The sequence below is a fragment of the Muntiacus reevesi genome, chromosome 3, assembly GCF_963930625.1.
Source record: "Muntiacus reevesi chromosome 3, mMunRee1.1, whole genome shotgun sequence".
Lineage (NCBI taxonomy): Eukaryota > Metazoa > Chordata > Mammalia > Artiodactyla > Cervidae > Muntiacus > Muntiacus reevesi.
The window spans coordinates 54,710,393-54,726,660 of NC_089251.1; the positions used below are offsets into that span (position 1 = coordinate 54,710,393).

The following is a 16,268-nucleotide window of genomic DNA, read 5'->3' on the forward strand; positions in this document are numbered from 1 at the left end:
AATTAGTCAAAGCTATGGGACCCAGAGCGATCGGGTAGAGAGGGTGGGGGGAGGGGGGATTGGGATGGGGAATACATGTAAATCCATGGCTGATTCATGTCAATGTATGATAAAAACCACTACAATATTGTAAAGTAATTAGCCTCCAACTAATAAAAATAAATGAAGGAACAAAAAAAAGCTACGGTTTTTCCAGTAGTCATGTATGGGTGTGAGAGTTGGACCGTAAAGAAAGCTGAGTGCTAAAGAATTGATGCTTTGGATTATGGTGTTAGAGAAGACTCTTGAGAGTCCCTTGAACTGCAAGGAAATCAGACCAGTCAGTCGTAAAGGTTATCAGTCCTGAATATCCATTAGAAGGACTGATGCTGAAGTTGAAGCTAAAATACCTTGGCCATCCGATGCGAAGAACTGATTTATTGGAAAAGACCCTGATACTGGGAAAGATTGAAGGCAGGAGAAGGGGATGGCAGAGGATGAGATGGCTGAATGGCATCACTGACTCGCTGGATATGAGTTTGAGCAAGTTCTGGAAGTTGGTGATGGACAGAGCAGCCTGATGTGCTGCAGTTCATGGGGTCACAAAGAGTTGGACACAACTGAGTGAACTGAACTGAACTGAACAGAACATTTAACTAAAGGGCTTCCCAGGTGGCACTAGTGGTAAAGAACCTGCCTGCCAAGAGACATGGGTTTGATCAAGGAGAAGCACATGGCAACTTACTCCAGTATTCTTGCCTAGAGAACCCCATGGACAGAGGACCCTGGTGGGCTACAGTCCACAGGGTTGCACAGAGTTGGACACAACTGAAGCAACTAAACACACACACATGATTAGTCACAAGTATGGTTCTTGAGTTTTTTGCCCATACAGACAAGTATTGCCTAAAACATGTCTTCTTTGTAGCAGGGAGGCCCTGCCACCACTGTCCTTGACTGAGTTCACAAATCTGTTGTAACCTGCAGCTTCCCTGTCACTTCTCTGGCTCTCCTCTCTGGCTAAGCTTTGTTTCCTGGCAATAATTAAAACTTTCTGCCCTTGCAATAGCTACCGCTGCTGTTGGAACCTCCATAGCCACCTTGCTTTCATGGTTTGTCAAAGTATTGGCCTTCACCAACATAGGAGCTGGAACTTCTGCCTCCAAAATTTCCTTCTTTCATGAGTTCAAAATTTGAAGATTTATTGTCATAATTGCCAAAATCATTGTAGCTTCTGTCACCTCCCAATTGCTTCCATCATTACCAAGTTCATTATAGTCATCTCCACTGCGATCATATCCACCACCATCATGACTGCCACCAAAGCCACCTCAACCACTGAAGTTTCCTCCATGACCAACATTGTCTTTCCCTCCAAAACCACCTCCACAACCACCACCAAAGTTTCCAGAACCACTTCGACCTCTTTGGCTGGATGAAGCACTAGCCATCTCTGGCTTAGATAGGGCTTTCCTTACTTCACAGTTGTGGCCATTCACAGTGTGGCATTTCTGGATGCCCGTCTTATCTATGGAGTCGTGGTCATCAAAGGTTATGAAAGCAAAGCCTCTGTTTTGCCACTGCCTCGATAAGTCATGATTTCAATCACTTCAGTTTTCCTATACTGTTCAAAATAACCTCTCAGGTGATGTTCTTCAGTGTTTTCCTTAATGCCACCAACAAATATCTTTTTCACAGTTACATGGGCACCAGGTCTTTGAGAATATTTTCTTGAGACAGCCCTCTTTGGTTCCACAAATATTCCATCCATCTTGTGTGGCCTTGCCCTCCTGGCTGAATTAACCTCCTCCACAGTGATGTATGTGACAGACCCAAAGCCTCTGGAGGGCGTGGTGTTCAGATCCTTCATTACCACACAGTCTGTGAGTGTTTTCCCCTTTGCTCAGAATGGCTCCTCAGACTTTCATTTGTTGTTTCAAAGCTCAGTCCTCCAATGAAGAGCTTTCACAGCTCTTCTGGCTCTTTGGAAGACTGACTTAGACTTTGACTCTGACTTAGATGGCAGTGGAGGGGGGAACTTCAAAGATGCTTACTCATGGGCAGAAAGCTGTATCATATTTTGAATTACACATATAAGTGGTATATTATATTTGTCTTTCTCTGTTTGACTTACTACATTTAGTATGATAATCTCTAAGTCCATCCATGTTGCCACAAATGGCATTACTTTATTCTTTTTTATGGCTGAGTAATATTCCTTTGTGTGTGTGTGTATGTGTGTGTGTGTCACATCTTCTTTATCTATTCATTTGTTAATGGACATTTAGGTTGTTTCCATGCTTGGCTATTGTAAATAGTGCATTATGAACATTATTTTGAATTAGAGTTTTTGTCTTTTCTGGATATATACTCAGAAGTGGATCACTGGATTATGTGGTAACCCTATTTGTAGTTTCTTAAGGAACATCCATAATGTTCTCCATAGTGGCTGTACCAATTTACATTCCAGCCAACAGTATAGGAGAGTTCCCTTTTTTTATACACTCTCCAGCATTTGTTACTTGTAGACTTTTTGATGATGGCCATTCTGACCAGCAAGGAGAGATAAGAAAGCCTTCTTAACAAGAAAAAGTCAAATAAATAACCTAACTCTACACCTAAAGCAACTTGAAAAGGAAGAAATTATGAACTCCAGGGTTAGTAGAAGGAAAGAAATCTTAAAAATTAGGGCAGAAATAAATGCAAAAGAAACAAAAGAGACCATAGCAAAACTCAACAAAACTAAAAGCTGGTTCTTTGAGAAGATAAATAAAGTTGGCAAACCATTAGCCAAACTCATCAAGAAACAAAGGGAGAAAAATCAAATCAACAAAATTAGAAATGAAAATGGAGAGATCACAACAAAAAACACAGAAATACAAAGGATCATAAGAGACTATTATCAACAACTTATGCAAATAAAATGGACAACTTGGAAGAAATGGGCAAATTCTTAGAAAAGTATAACTTTCCAAAATTGAACCAGGAAGAGATAGAAAATATTAACATCAAAAGCATGGAAATTGAAACAGTAATCAGAAATCTTCCAACAAACAAAAGCCCAGAACCAGGCAGCTTCACAGATGAATTCTACCAAAAATTTAGAGAACTAACACCTATCCAACTCAAATTCTTCCAGAAAATTGCAGAGGAAGGTAAACTTCCAAACTCATTCTATGAGGCCACCATCACCTTAGTACCAAAACCTGACAAAGATGCCACAAAAAAAGAAAACTACAGGCCAATATCACTGATGAACATAGATGCAAAAATCCTTAACAAAATCCTAGCAAACAGAATCCAACAACATATTAAAAAGATCATACATCATGACCAAGTGGGCTTTATCCTGGGGATGCAAGGATTCTTCAATATCCACAAATCAATCAATGTGATACACCACACTAACAAATTGAAAAATAAAAACCATATGATTATCTCAAAAGATTCAGAGAAAGCCTTTGACAAAATTCAATGTCCATTTATGATAAAAACCCTCCAGAGAGCAGGAATAGAAGGAACATACCTCAACATAGTAAAAGCTATATATGACAAACCCTCAGCAAACATTATCCTCAATGGTGAAAAATTGAAAACATTTCCAGTAAAGTCAGGAACAAGACAAGGGTGCCCATTCTCACCACTACTATTCAACATAGTGTTGGAAGTTTTGGCCACAGCAATCAGAGCAGAAAAAGAAATAAAAGGAATCCAGATTGGAAAAGAAGAAGTAAAACTCTCACTGTTTGCAGATGACATGATCCTCTACGTAGAAAACCCTAAAGACTCCACCAGAAAATTACTAGAGCTAATCAATGAATATAGTAAAGTTGCAGGACATAAAATTAACACACAGAAATTCCTTGCATTCCTATTCACTAACAATGAGAAAACAGAAAGAGAAATTAAGGAAACAATTTCATTCACCACTGCAACAAAAAAAATAAAATACTTAGAAATATATATACCTAAAGAAACAAAAGACCTATATATAGAAACCATAAAACACTCGTGAAATAAATCAAAGAGGACACAAATAAATGGAGAAATATACCGTGTTCATGGATCAGAAGAATCAATGTAGTGAAAATGAGTATACTAACCAAAGCAATCTATAGATTCAATGCAATCCCTATCAAGCTACCAATGGTATTCTTCACAGAACTAGAACAAATACTTTCACAATTTGCATGGAAATACAAAAAAACTCGAATAGCCAAAGCAATCTTGAGAAAGAAGAATGGAACTGGAGGAATCAACCTGCCTGACTTCAGGCTCTACTACAAAGCCACAGTCATCAAGACAGTATGGTACTGGCACAAAGACAGAAATATAGATCAATGGAACAGAATAGAAAGCCCAGAGATAAATTCACACACCTATGGACACCTTGTCTTTGACAAAGGAGGCAAGAATATACAATGGAGAAAAGGCAATTTCTTTAACAAGTTGTGCTGGGGAAACTGGTCAACCACTTGTAAAAGAATGAAACTAGAACACTTTCTAACACCATACACAAAAATAAACTCAAAATGGATTAAAGATCTAAATGTAAGACCAGAAACTATTAAACTCCTAGAGAAAAACATAGGCAAAACACTCTCCGACATAAACCATAGCAGGATCCTCTATGACCCACCTCCCAAAATATTGTAAATAAAAGCAAAAATACACAAATGGGACCTATTAAAGTTAAAGCTTCTGCACAACAAAGGAAACGATAAGCAAGGTGAAAAGACAGACTTCAGAATGGGAAAAATAATAGCAAATGAAGCAACAGACAAAGAATTAATCTCAAAAATATACAAGCAACTCCTGCAGCTCAATTCTAAAAAAATAAAAGACCCAATCAAAAAGTGGGCCAAAGAACTAAATAGACATTTCTCCAAAGAAGACATACAGGTGGCTAACAAACACATGAAAAGATGCTCAACATCACTCATTATCAGAGAAATGCAAATCAAAACCACAATGAGGTACCATTTCATGCCAGTCAGAATGGCTGCTATTCAAAAGTCTACAATCAATAAATGCTGGAGAGGGTGTGGAGAAAAGGGAACCCTCTTACACTGTTGGTGGGAATGCAAACTAGTACAGCCACTATGGAGAACAGTGTGGAGATTTCTTTAAAAACTGGAAATAGAACTGCCATATGACTCAGCAATCCCACTGCTGGGCATACACACTGAAGAAACCAGAATCGAAAGAGACACATGTACTCCAATGTTCATTGCAGCACTGTTTATAATAGTCAGGACATGGAAGCAACCTAGATGTTCATCAGCAGATGAGTGGATAAGAAAGCTATGTTACATATACACAATGGAATATTCGGTTCAGTTCAGTTCAGTTGCTCAGTCCTGTCTCACTCTTTGTGACTCCATGAATCGCAGTACTCCAGGCCTCCCTGTCCATCACCAACTCCCGGAGTTTACTCAAACTCATGTCCATTGAGTCGGTGATGTCATCCAGCCATCTCATCCTCTGTCGTCTCCTTCTCCTCCAGCCCCCAATCCCTCCCAGCATCAGGGTCTTTTCCAATGAGTCAGCTCTTTGCATCAGGTGGCCAAAGCATTGGAGTTTCAGCTTCAGCATCAGTCCTTCCAATGAACACCCAGAACTGATCTCCTTTAGGATGGACTGGTTGGGTCTCTTTGCAGTCCAAGGAACTCTCAAGAGTCTCCTTCAACACCACAGTTCAAAAGCATCAAATTTTCAGCACTCATCTTTCTTCACAGTCCAACTCTCACATCCATACATGACCACTGGAAAAACCATAGCCTTGACCAGACGGACCTTTGTTGGCAAAGTAATGTCTCTGCTTTTTCTATGCTATCTAGTTTGGTCATAACTTTCCTTCCAAGGAGTAAGCGTCTTTTAATTTCATGGTTGCAGTCACCATCTGCAGTGATTTTGGAGCCCCCCCAAAATAAAGTCTGACATTGTTTCCAATGTTTCCCCATCTATTTCCCATGCAGTGATGGGACCAGATGCCATGATCTTAGTTTTCTGGATGTTGAGCTTTAAGTCAACTTTTCCACTCTCCTATTTCACTTTCATCAAGAGGCTCTTTAGTTCCTCTTCACTTTTTGCCATAAAGGTGGTGTCATCTGCATGTCTGAGATTATTGATATTTCTTCCGGCAATCTTGATTCCAGCTTGTGCTTCTTCCAGCCCAGCGTTTCTCATGATGTACTTTGCATTTCCTCTTAAATTTCTGCCATTAGAGTTTTGTCATCTCCTTATCTGAGGTTGTTGATATTTCTCCCAGAAATCTTGATTCCAACTTATGATTCATCCAGTTCAGAATTTCCTATGAGGGACTCTGCATAGAAGTTAAATAAGTCAGGTGACAATATACAGCCTTGACATATTCCTTTCCCAATTTTGAGCCAGTCTGTTGTTCCATGTCTGGTTGCTAACCAGACAGTCCATATAGTCAAAGTTACGACTTTTCCAGTAGTCATGTATGATACGACTGTTGGACCATAAAAATGATTGAGAGCCAAGGAACTGACACTGTCATATTGTGGTGCTGGGGAAGACTCTTGAGAGTCCTTTGGACAGCAAGGAGATCAAACCACTCAATCCTAGAGGAACAGCTCCATGTCTTAACTGTTGCTTCTTGACTTGCATACAGGTTTCTCAGGAGACAGATAGATGGTCTGCTATTCCCATCTCTTTAAGAGTTTTCTAAAGTTTGTTGTGATCACACAAAGGCTTTCTCATAGTAAATGAAGCAGAAGTAGATGTTTTTCAGGAATTCCCTTACTTTTTCTATGATCCAATGAATGTTGCAGTTTGATCTCTGCCTTTTCTAAATTCAGCTTGTACATCTGGAAGTTCTTGGTTCAAGAACTGCTGAAAACTAGCTTAAAAGATTTTGAATATTACCTTTAGCATGTGAAATGTGTGCAACTGTATAATGGTTAGAACATTTTATGGCATTGTCCTTCTTTGGGATTGGAATGAAAACTGACCATTTCCAGTCCTGACGCCACTCCTTTTTCCAAATTTGTTGACATATTGAGTGTAGCACTTTAACAGCACCATCTTTTAGGATTTGAAATAGCTCAGCTGTAATTCCATCACCTCCACTAACTTTGCTCACAGTAATGCTTCCTAAGGCCCACTTGATTTCACACACCATGATTTCTGGCTCTATGTGAATGACCACACCATTGTGCTTATCTGGGTCACTAAAACCTTTTTTGTAGAGTTCTTCTGTGTATTCTTGCCACCTCTTCTTAATCTCTTCTGCTTCTGTTAGGTCATTACCAATCCTGTTCTTTATTATGCCCATCCTTGCAAGAAATATTCCCTTGGTCTCTAGTTTTCTTAAAGAGATCTCTAATCTTTCCCACTCCATTGCTTTCCACTATTTTTTTGCATTATTCACTTAAGAAGACTTTCTTTTTTTAATTAATTAATTTTACTTTACAATATTGTATTGGTTTTGCCATACATTGACTTGAATCCGCCATGAGTGTACATGTATTCCACATCCTGAACGCCCCTCCCACCTCCCTCCCCATCCCATCCCTCTGGGTCATCCCAGTGCACCAGCTCCGAGAACCCTGTATCATGTATCAAACCTGGACTGGCAATTCATTTCACATACGATATTTTACATGTTTCAATGCCATTCTCCCATATCATCCCACCCTTGCCCTCTCCCACAGAATCCAAAAGACTGTTCAATACATCTGTGTCTCTTTTGCTGTCTCACATACAGGGTTATCATTACCTTCTTTCTTTTTTTTATTTTATTTTATTTTTTTTACCTTCTTTCTAAATTCCATATATATATGCGTTAGTATACTGTATTGGTGTTTTTCCTTCTGACTTACTTCACTCTGTATAATAGGCTCCAGTTTCATCCACCTCATTGGAACTGATTCAAATGTATTCTTTTTAATGGCTGAGTAACACTTCCGCTGGATCATCGAAAAAGCAAAAGAGTTCCAGAAAGACATCTATTTCTGCTTTATTGACTATTCCAAAGCCTTTGAGTGTGTGGGTTACAACAAACTGTAGGAAATTCTGAAAGAGATGGGAATATCAGACCACCTGACCTGCCTCTTGAGAAACCTATATGCAGGTCAGGAAGCAACAGTTAGAACTGGACATGGAAAAGATTGGTTCCAAATAGAAAAAGGAGTATGTCAAGGCTGTGTATTGTCACCCTGCTTATTTCAGTTATACGCAGACTACATCATGAGATGTAGTTTTGTCTTTTCATTTTGCTTATGGTTTCTTTTGCTCAGCAATCAATTTTAAGTTTAATTAGATCCCATTTGTTTACTTTTGCTTTTGTTTCCATTACTTTAGGAGATGGATGCAAAAAACGAGTGCTGTAATTTTTTATTCTTTTTATTTAAAATTTTACAATGTTGTGCTGGTTTCTGCCTTACAACAATGCAAATCAGCCATAGGTATACATACATACCCTTCTCCCCTAGTCTCCCTTCCCTCCCCTTATCCCATCCCTCCTGGTCATCAAAGAGTGACAGACCAGGCTTTCTGTGCTAGACAGCAACACCTGATAGCATATACATGTTGATGCTACTTTCTCCATTCATCCCACACTCTCCCTCCAGTTCTGTGTCCTCAAGCCCATTATCTATGTCTGCATCTCCATTCTTTCCCTGCAAATAGGCTCAACAGTATCATTTTTCTAGATTCCATATATATGTGTCAATATACTGTATTTGTTTTTCTCTTTCTGACTTGCTTCATTCTGTATTACAGGCTCTAGATTCACCCACCTCACTAGAACTGACTCAAATTTGTTCTTTTTTATGGCTGAGTAATATTCCATTGTCTGGGTGCACTACAACGCCTTTATCCATTCATCTGTTGTGGATGTCTAGATGGCTTCCATGTCCTAGCTATTGTAAACAGTACTGCTATGAACATTGGAGTACATGTATTTTTTTTCAACTATGGTTTTCTCAGAGAATAAGTCCAGTAGTGGGGTTCCTGGGTCATGTGGTAGATTTATTCCTAGTTTTTTAAGGATACTGCTGCAATTATTGTCAAAGAGTATTCAACCTACATTTTCCTCTAGGAATTTTGTATCTGATTTTACATTTAGGTTTTTAATTCATTTGAGTTTATTTTTGTGTATGTGACAGAATGAGAATGTTCTATTTCATTCTTTTTCATGTAGCTGTCCAGTTTTCCCAGCACCTCTTGTTGAAGAGACTGTCTTCTCCATTGTATATTCTTGCCTACTTTGTTGTAGATTAATTGACCATAAGTGTGTGAATTCTCTATTCTTGATGTAATCAATTTCCATACAATTTTTATTTATTTTTTCTAGAGTCTATGAAAGTGAAAGTTGCTCAGTCATGTCCGACTCTTTGCGACTCCATGGATTATAGTCCACGGAATTCTCCAGGCCAGAATACTGGAGTGGGTAGCCTTGCCCCTCTCCAGGGGATCTTCCCAACCCAGGGATCAAACCCAGGTCTCCCGCATTGCAGTTGGATTCTTTACCAGCTGAGCCATAAGGGAATCTCCTGTTTATTTATTTATTTATTTTTGGCTTCCCTGGGTCTTCATTGTGTTATGTGGGGTTTCTCTAGTAGCAGCACACAGGCTTGGCATTTGGGATCTAAGTTTCCTCATCAGGGATCAAATCCAGGCCCTGGTAGTGAAAGCACCTAACTGCAGGACTGCCAGGGAATTCCCTATTCTTTCCTATTTCTTTATGTCTTTTAATCTTTTGTTGTTGTTGGAAACTGGGTATCTTAGATAACATGCAAATATTATATATTATTATAGCAAATATGGCTACTGTTCATACTATTCACCCTCCCCTCGCCAGGTATGCTATTGTCTTTTAGAGATGAATTGCTTGTTGTTTAGTGACTGGATAATTTTAGTAAGGTACCTCCACCCCTGATAGTGTTAAGCCTCAGATGTTGCACCTCAAGGGGTGCAATCTTGAACATGCCCACAACTATCCTGTGATAGCAGAGGTTTGGGCAGGGTTCTCTTTGTCTCTTTCTCTCAAAACATCTCCTGTGAACCTCCACAAACTCCTGGCTGACTGCTCTGCTGTTTTCAACAATGCTCCAGGGGATAAATTGCTTTACAGTGAAGTCTAACCAAACCCAAATCCTTTACAGGGATAGTACCAGAGGTCAATGTTGGAGACTTTTCTCAGATCAAAGGAGGCCTCTTCACAGCTTTTTCTGTGTTTTTCTCTCCAGCAAATTAGCCACTTAGAGTTTAGCTTCATGTCTCCAAGGAAGCTATCATTCTTCTTCCAAATGTCTTTCACCACAACTTCTATTCTTTTTGAGAGCACCTTGAAGCTTGAACCTCCCACACTCTGTTCCAAATGAAGCCAGTTTTTCTTCTTTTTTTTTTAAATTAATTTTTAATTGAAAGTAATTGCTTTACAATATTGTATTGGTTTCTGCCATACATCAAAATGAATCAGCCACAGGTATACATCTGTCCCCTCCCTCTTGAGCCTCCCTCCCACCTCCCACTCCATCCCACCCCTCTAGGCTGTCACAGAGCACCAGTTTGAGCTCCCTGAGTGATACAGCAAATTCCCACTGGCTATCTATTTTACATATGGTAGTATATATGTCTCCACGCTACTCTTTCCATTCGTCCCACCCTCTCCTGGTTTCACAAGCTCTGTTGTCTATATCTGTGTTTCCATTGCTTCCTTGCAAATAGGTTCATTAGTACCATCTTTCTAGATTCCATATACATGCATTGATATATGATATTTGTTTTCTCTTTCTGATTTACTTCACTCTGTGTAATAGACTCTAGGTTCATTCACCTCATTAGAACTTTTTATGACTCTATTATTCATCATTCCTTTTTTATGGCTGAGTAATTGTCCGTTGTGTATACGTACCACAGTTTCTTTATCCATTCATCTGTTGAAAGACATCTAGGTTTGTTCCCTGTCCTAGCTATTGTAAATAAGGCTGCAGTGAACACTAGGGTATTGAGGTCAGCTTTTTAGGGTGGGATTTGGAGCTCTCTGTTTCTAGCTTGCTTCTTTCTTTTGGCAGAAATCTCTGAGCCAAGGCTTGGGTGCTGGAGGTGGGGACAATGATGAGCTTCTGTCTTTGTGACACTTCTACTCTGGGAGCTGAGTGCTCAGTGGAGAAGGGGGGCAGCAGCCCCAGGTTTTCTCTCCTTTAGGAATTTCCTGCTTTCCATGAACTGGAGCAAAAGGAAACTGTGGACTCAGTATTTTCATTCATGCCACACTCAACATGGAGTCTCAGTCAGGGATAGAGAAAGCCAAGGCTTTGGTGGCAGCATTCTTGTCTGTACCAGTCTGGAGCAGATTCTTATTCATTGTACCACCAGGGAAGCTACCATCTTACCGAGCTGGGAAGAGGGGGAAGAAGGTGAGTTTTGCTTCAGATACCACAGACTTGGGTAGTTCTTACTGAATTTTACAAGATTTTCTTTTTTGGGGGGAATAATTCATTTATTTATTTTACTTGTTTTTGGCCGTGCTGAGTCTTCATTGCTGTGCAAAGACTTTCTCTAGTTGCGATGTGCAGGGTTTACTATCATTGCGGTGCACAGACTTCTCATTGCAGTGGCTTCTCTTGTTGCGGAACTCGGGTTCTAGGTGCACAAGCTTCAATAAGTTTGTTGCAGGAAGGGGACCCCTTCCAGGGCCCGAAACTGGGCTTTTGTCTAACATTTGGAAATGAATTTTCTGAGGAGACACATGTGCTGACAAAGCAAGAGATTTTATTGGGAAAGGGTGCCTGGGGGGAGAGCAGTAGGGTAAGGGAACCCAGGAGAACTGCTCTGCCACGTGGCAGTCTTGGGTTTTATGGTGATGGGATTAGTTTCTGGGTTGTCTTTAGCCACTCATTCAGACTCAGAGTCCTTCCTGGTAGTGCAAGCCTTGTTCATCCAAGATGGATACCAGTGAGGAGGATTCTGGGAGGTGGTTGGACATGTGGAATCTCTTTTTGACCTTTCCCGAACTCTTCTGCTTGGCGGTGGCTTATTAGTTCCATGTTCCTTACCAGAACCTCCTGTTGTAAGACAGCTCTTGCAAATGGTTCCTATAGTGCCTGGCCAGGCTGGGCAGTTTCAATCAGTGTGCTTCCCCTAACAGTTTCAGTGCATGGACTTTAGTTGCCTGCTGCATGTGTAATCTTCCCAGACCAGGGATCAAACCTGTGTCTGCTACACTGGCAGGAGGATTCTTATTCACTGTACCACCAGGGACATTCAATAGATTTTTTTGAACAAAATTTTGTTTTTCATTTGCTCTCTAGGTCAATTTATAGAGACTTTAAATAGTTGTTTTTAAAATAATTTTCACCAGTTTCTCTGGGGGGCAGCTCATGGTGCTAGGCCAGAAGTTGAACTCCCTTCAGTGTTTTATTTGGACAAGTGTAACTGCAGATAAACAAGAGAAGGCAAGTCTTGTAGCTTCAGTTGGCTACTTAGGGTTTGGTTGCTTGTTTGGTGGCCTGATGTCACAGCAAGGTCAGGAAGACAGCGATGTGGAGTAACTGTGTTTCCAATGCTAAATGCTTCCCATATATTGATTCTGAAGTCAGTTTTGCAAACATGGAGGTTGAGACATGGAGAGATGAAAAGACGTGCCAAGCTCCCACAGCCTTGTCAGATTTGGGGTTTGAACCTAGGCAGTCTGAGCTATCTCTACAAATGCTGCCTTTCTCAAGTGATGGAGGTTTGGGTTCTCTTGTAACTTAGGATAAATGTCCAGCATAGTAAATAACCTGGGAATGTGTCCTTGGAAACAGCAGGATGAGAATATTCTGCGTACATTGGAAATGGCTGGTGACAGGAAAATGAAGAACCTGACCATGTTGACCATTTACTCCCTCCTAGGATGCAGTGAGCTTGACCCGACTCAGTTTCCAGAACAAATTTGAAGAATGTTGCAATAGCATGTAGGTAATCACTAGGCTTTTCCTGTGAATTGAGTAAACACTTGAAATTCCACCACTCCCTTCTTTTTTCATACAGGTGGCCTAATTTTGTCAAGTGAACTCAGGTTTTCCGTGTTCTTATCAGAAGTTGTCAGCTGGCAGATTGTTTGTTGTTGTTCAGTTGCTAAGTTGCATCTGACTCTTTGAGACCTCATCGACTGTAGCATGCCAAGCCCCTCCGTCCTCCACTATCTCCCAGAATTTGCTCAAATTAATGTTCATTGAGTTGGTTATTCTATCTAGCCTTTCAACCTCTGCTGCCCCCTTCCCCTTTTACCTTCAATCTTTCCCAGCATCAGGGTCTTTTCCAATGAGTCAGTTCTTTGCATCAGTTGGTCAAAGTATTGGAATTTCAGTTTTTGTATCAGTCCTTCCAATGAATATTCAAGGTTGATTTCTTTTAGGATTGATTATTTTGATCTCCTTGCAGTCCAAGGGACTCACAAGAGTCTTCCCCAGCACCATATTTCAAAAGCATCAATTCTTTATCACTCAACTTCTTTACAGTCCAACTCTCACATCTGTAAATGACACTTGTTGACTAAATGGACACTTGTTGGCAAAGTGGTGACTCTGCTTTTTAATACTCTGTCTAAGTTTGTCATAGCTTTCCTCCCAAGAAACACGTGTCTTTGAATTACATGGCTGCAGACATTGTCTGCAGTGATTTTGGAGAACAAAAAATAAAATGTGTCACTGCTATCACTTTTTCCCTTTCTATTTGCCATGAAGTGATGGGACTGGATGCCATGATCTTAATTTTACTGATGTTGGGTTTCAGGCCAGCTTTTTCACTCTCCTCTTTCACCCTCATCAAGAGGCTTTTTATAACAGTTCCTCTTTGCCTCCTGCCATTAGAGTGGTATCATCTGCATATCTGAGATTTTTGGTATTTCTCCCAACAATCTTGATTTCAGGTTGTGATTCACTGAGCCCAGCGTTTCCTGTGATGGACTCTGCATAGAAGTTAAATAAGCAGGGTGACAATATACAGCCTTGACATACTCCTTTCCCAGTTTTGAAGCAGTCCATTGTTCCTGTCCGGCTCTAACTGGCTCTAACTGTTGCTTCTTGACCTGCATATAGGTTTCTTAGGTGGCAGGTAAGGTGGTCTGGTATACCCATCTCTGAGAATTTTCCACAGTTTGTTGTGATCCACACAGTCAAAGCTTTGGTCAATGAAGCAGAAGTAGATATTTCTCTGGAGTTTCTTTGCTTTCTCTATGATGCAACAAACGTTGACAATTTGATCTCTAGTTTCTTTGCCTTTTCTAAATCCATCTTGAACACCTTGGATTTCTCTGTTCATGTACTGTGGAAGCCTAGCTTGAAGGATTTTGAGCATTTCCTTGCTAGCATGTGAAATGAGTGCAATTGTACGGCAGTTTGGATATGCTTTGGCATTGCCCTTCTCTGACTTGACCTCTGCTCAGATGCCCTGTCGGTCCTGGCAGGGCCCCAGCCACACAGAAGGCGGACATGGCATGCAATTCCACCGCTGACCAGTAGGTACAGAGGTGGCGCTACACCTCCCCTGGTGGCTTTAATACACAACACGGAGCACCCTGGGGGTTCAGTCACTCTGCACCCCAGGTTCCACACACCATAGATGTGGCTGTGCCCTGATGAGGAAGGTGTTTCTTCACTACAGGAAGATTTTTTTTAAAGCCTCTTTTTTTTGGGGAGGGGGTGGGTCACACTACAGGGCTTGTGGGATCTTAGTTCCCTGTCCAGGAATCAAACCCAAGCTCTCTGCAGTGGAAGTGCTGAGTCTTAACCACTGGACAGCCAGGAAATTCCCTCCTGTTACTTCTTGCAACACTGGATACCTGGGATTCTCAGCATTAAAAAAAATTAATTTACTTGTTTATTTATTTGCTGTGCTGGGTCTTCATTGTTGTGAGAGCATTTCTCTAGTTGTGGTGTATGGGTTCCTCATTGCCATGGCTTTTCTGGTTGTGAAGCACTGGCCCTACGGTGCACGGGCTTCAGTAGTTTGTGGCACATGGGCATAATTGCTCCATGGCATGTGTGATCTTCCCAGACCAAGTATTGAACCCGTGTCTCCTGCATTGGCAGGTGAATTCTTTACCACTGGGCCACCAGGGAAGCCTGCACCATGGCATCTTAAATATTGTTTCTTCTGTTCACACTTAGATGTATGGTTGTTGTCTTCTTTCCCAGTAGAATGTAAACTCCATGAAGGCAGGCCCAGGTTAGACTTTACTCACTTTTCTATCCTCAGTGCCTGGTGGGACATGTGGAAAGGAGTAGACATTCATTAGTATTTGCTGGAAAAATGGATGTTGAAATCAACCCTGAATACTCATTGGAAGGACTGATGCTGAAGCTGAAGCTCCAATACTTTGGCCACCTGATGGGAATAGCTGACTGACTCATTGGAAAAGACCCTGATTCTGGGAAAGATTGAAGATGGGAGGAGAAGGGGGTGACAGAAGATGAGATGGTTGGATGGCATCACCGATTCAATGGACATGAACTTGGGCAAACTCTGGGAGACAGTGAGGGACAGGAAGGCCTGGTGTACTGCAGTCCATGGGGTCACAAAGAGTCAGACAAGGCTTAGTGACTGAACAATAGCAACAACATGGATGGGGTTTAAGGCAGGGCTTCTGGTTCAGGGTGTGTCCTACTGACTGGTTGTGGGGACTATCCAGAGGCTACCTGAGCAGCTGCTGGGAGAGTCTACCTTCTCAGGGAAGAAGGAAGCAGATGGAAACTCTAGTCTGTAGCAGAGCTCCAGTGGGCCAGGCTGGGACAAATCTGAAAACAGCCAGGTCCGCCCCCAACCCCACCCCCAGAGACCCTTGTCGAAGTCCCACGGACAGGATGTCTGTGAGTAAACACTGAAAGAGATGCTTCAGCTAAACTCCCCGGGACAGGGACTTCCATAGTGGTCTAATGGTTAACAATACACCTCCCAGTGCAGGGGACACTGGATTGATCCCTGGTTAGGGAACTAAGATCCCGCATGCCTCAGAGCAACTAAGCCCATGCGCCATGACTGCTGAACCCCCTGCATTCTGGAGTCCGTGTGCCACAACTAAAGAGCACAATCACTGTAACGAAAGGTCCCGCATGATGCAACGGAGATCCCGCATGCCACAACTAAGACCTGATGCAGCCAAATAAATTAAAATAAAACCTAAAAGACCTGGGACATTGCTGGTTCATGTCTCCTAAAAGATGGAGAAGCCATAATGGTGCAAGAGCTTTTCCTCACTTTAGACTAGAACTCTTGGTGTTTTGGGATCTCAGGGGCCCAACTTTGAACCACTGGCAGAGATGGCAGCCAGC

At 41.4% G+C, this 16,268-nt stretch overlaps 1 pseudogene; it reads right to left on the minus strand.

The window, feature by feature from the left end:
* Positions 1-1,086: 1,086 nt before the first annotated feature.
* Positions 1,087-2,118, minus strand: LOC136163990 (heterogeneous nuclear ribonucleoprotein A1-like; annotated as a pseudogene).
* Between the last annotated feature and the right edge of the window lie 14,150 nt (positions 2,119-16,268).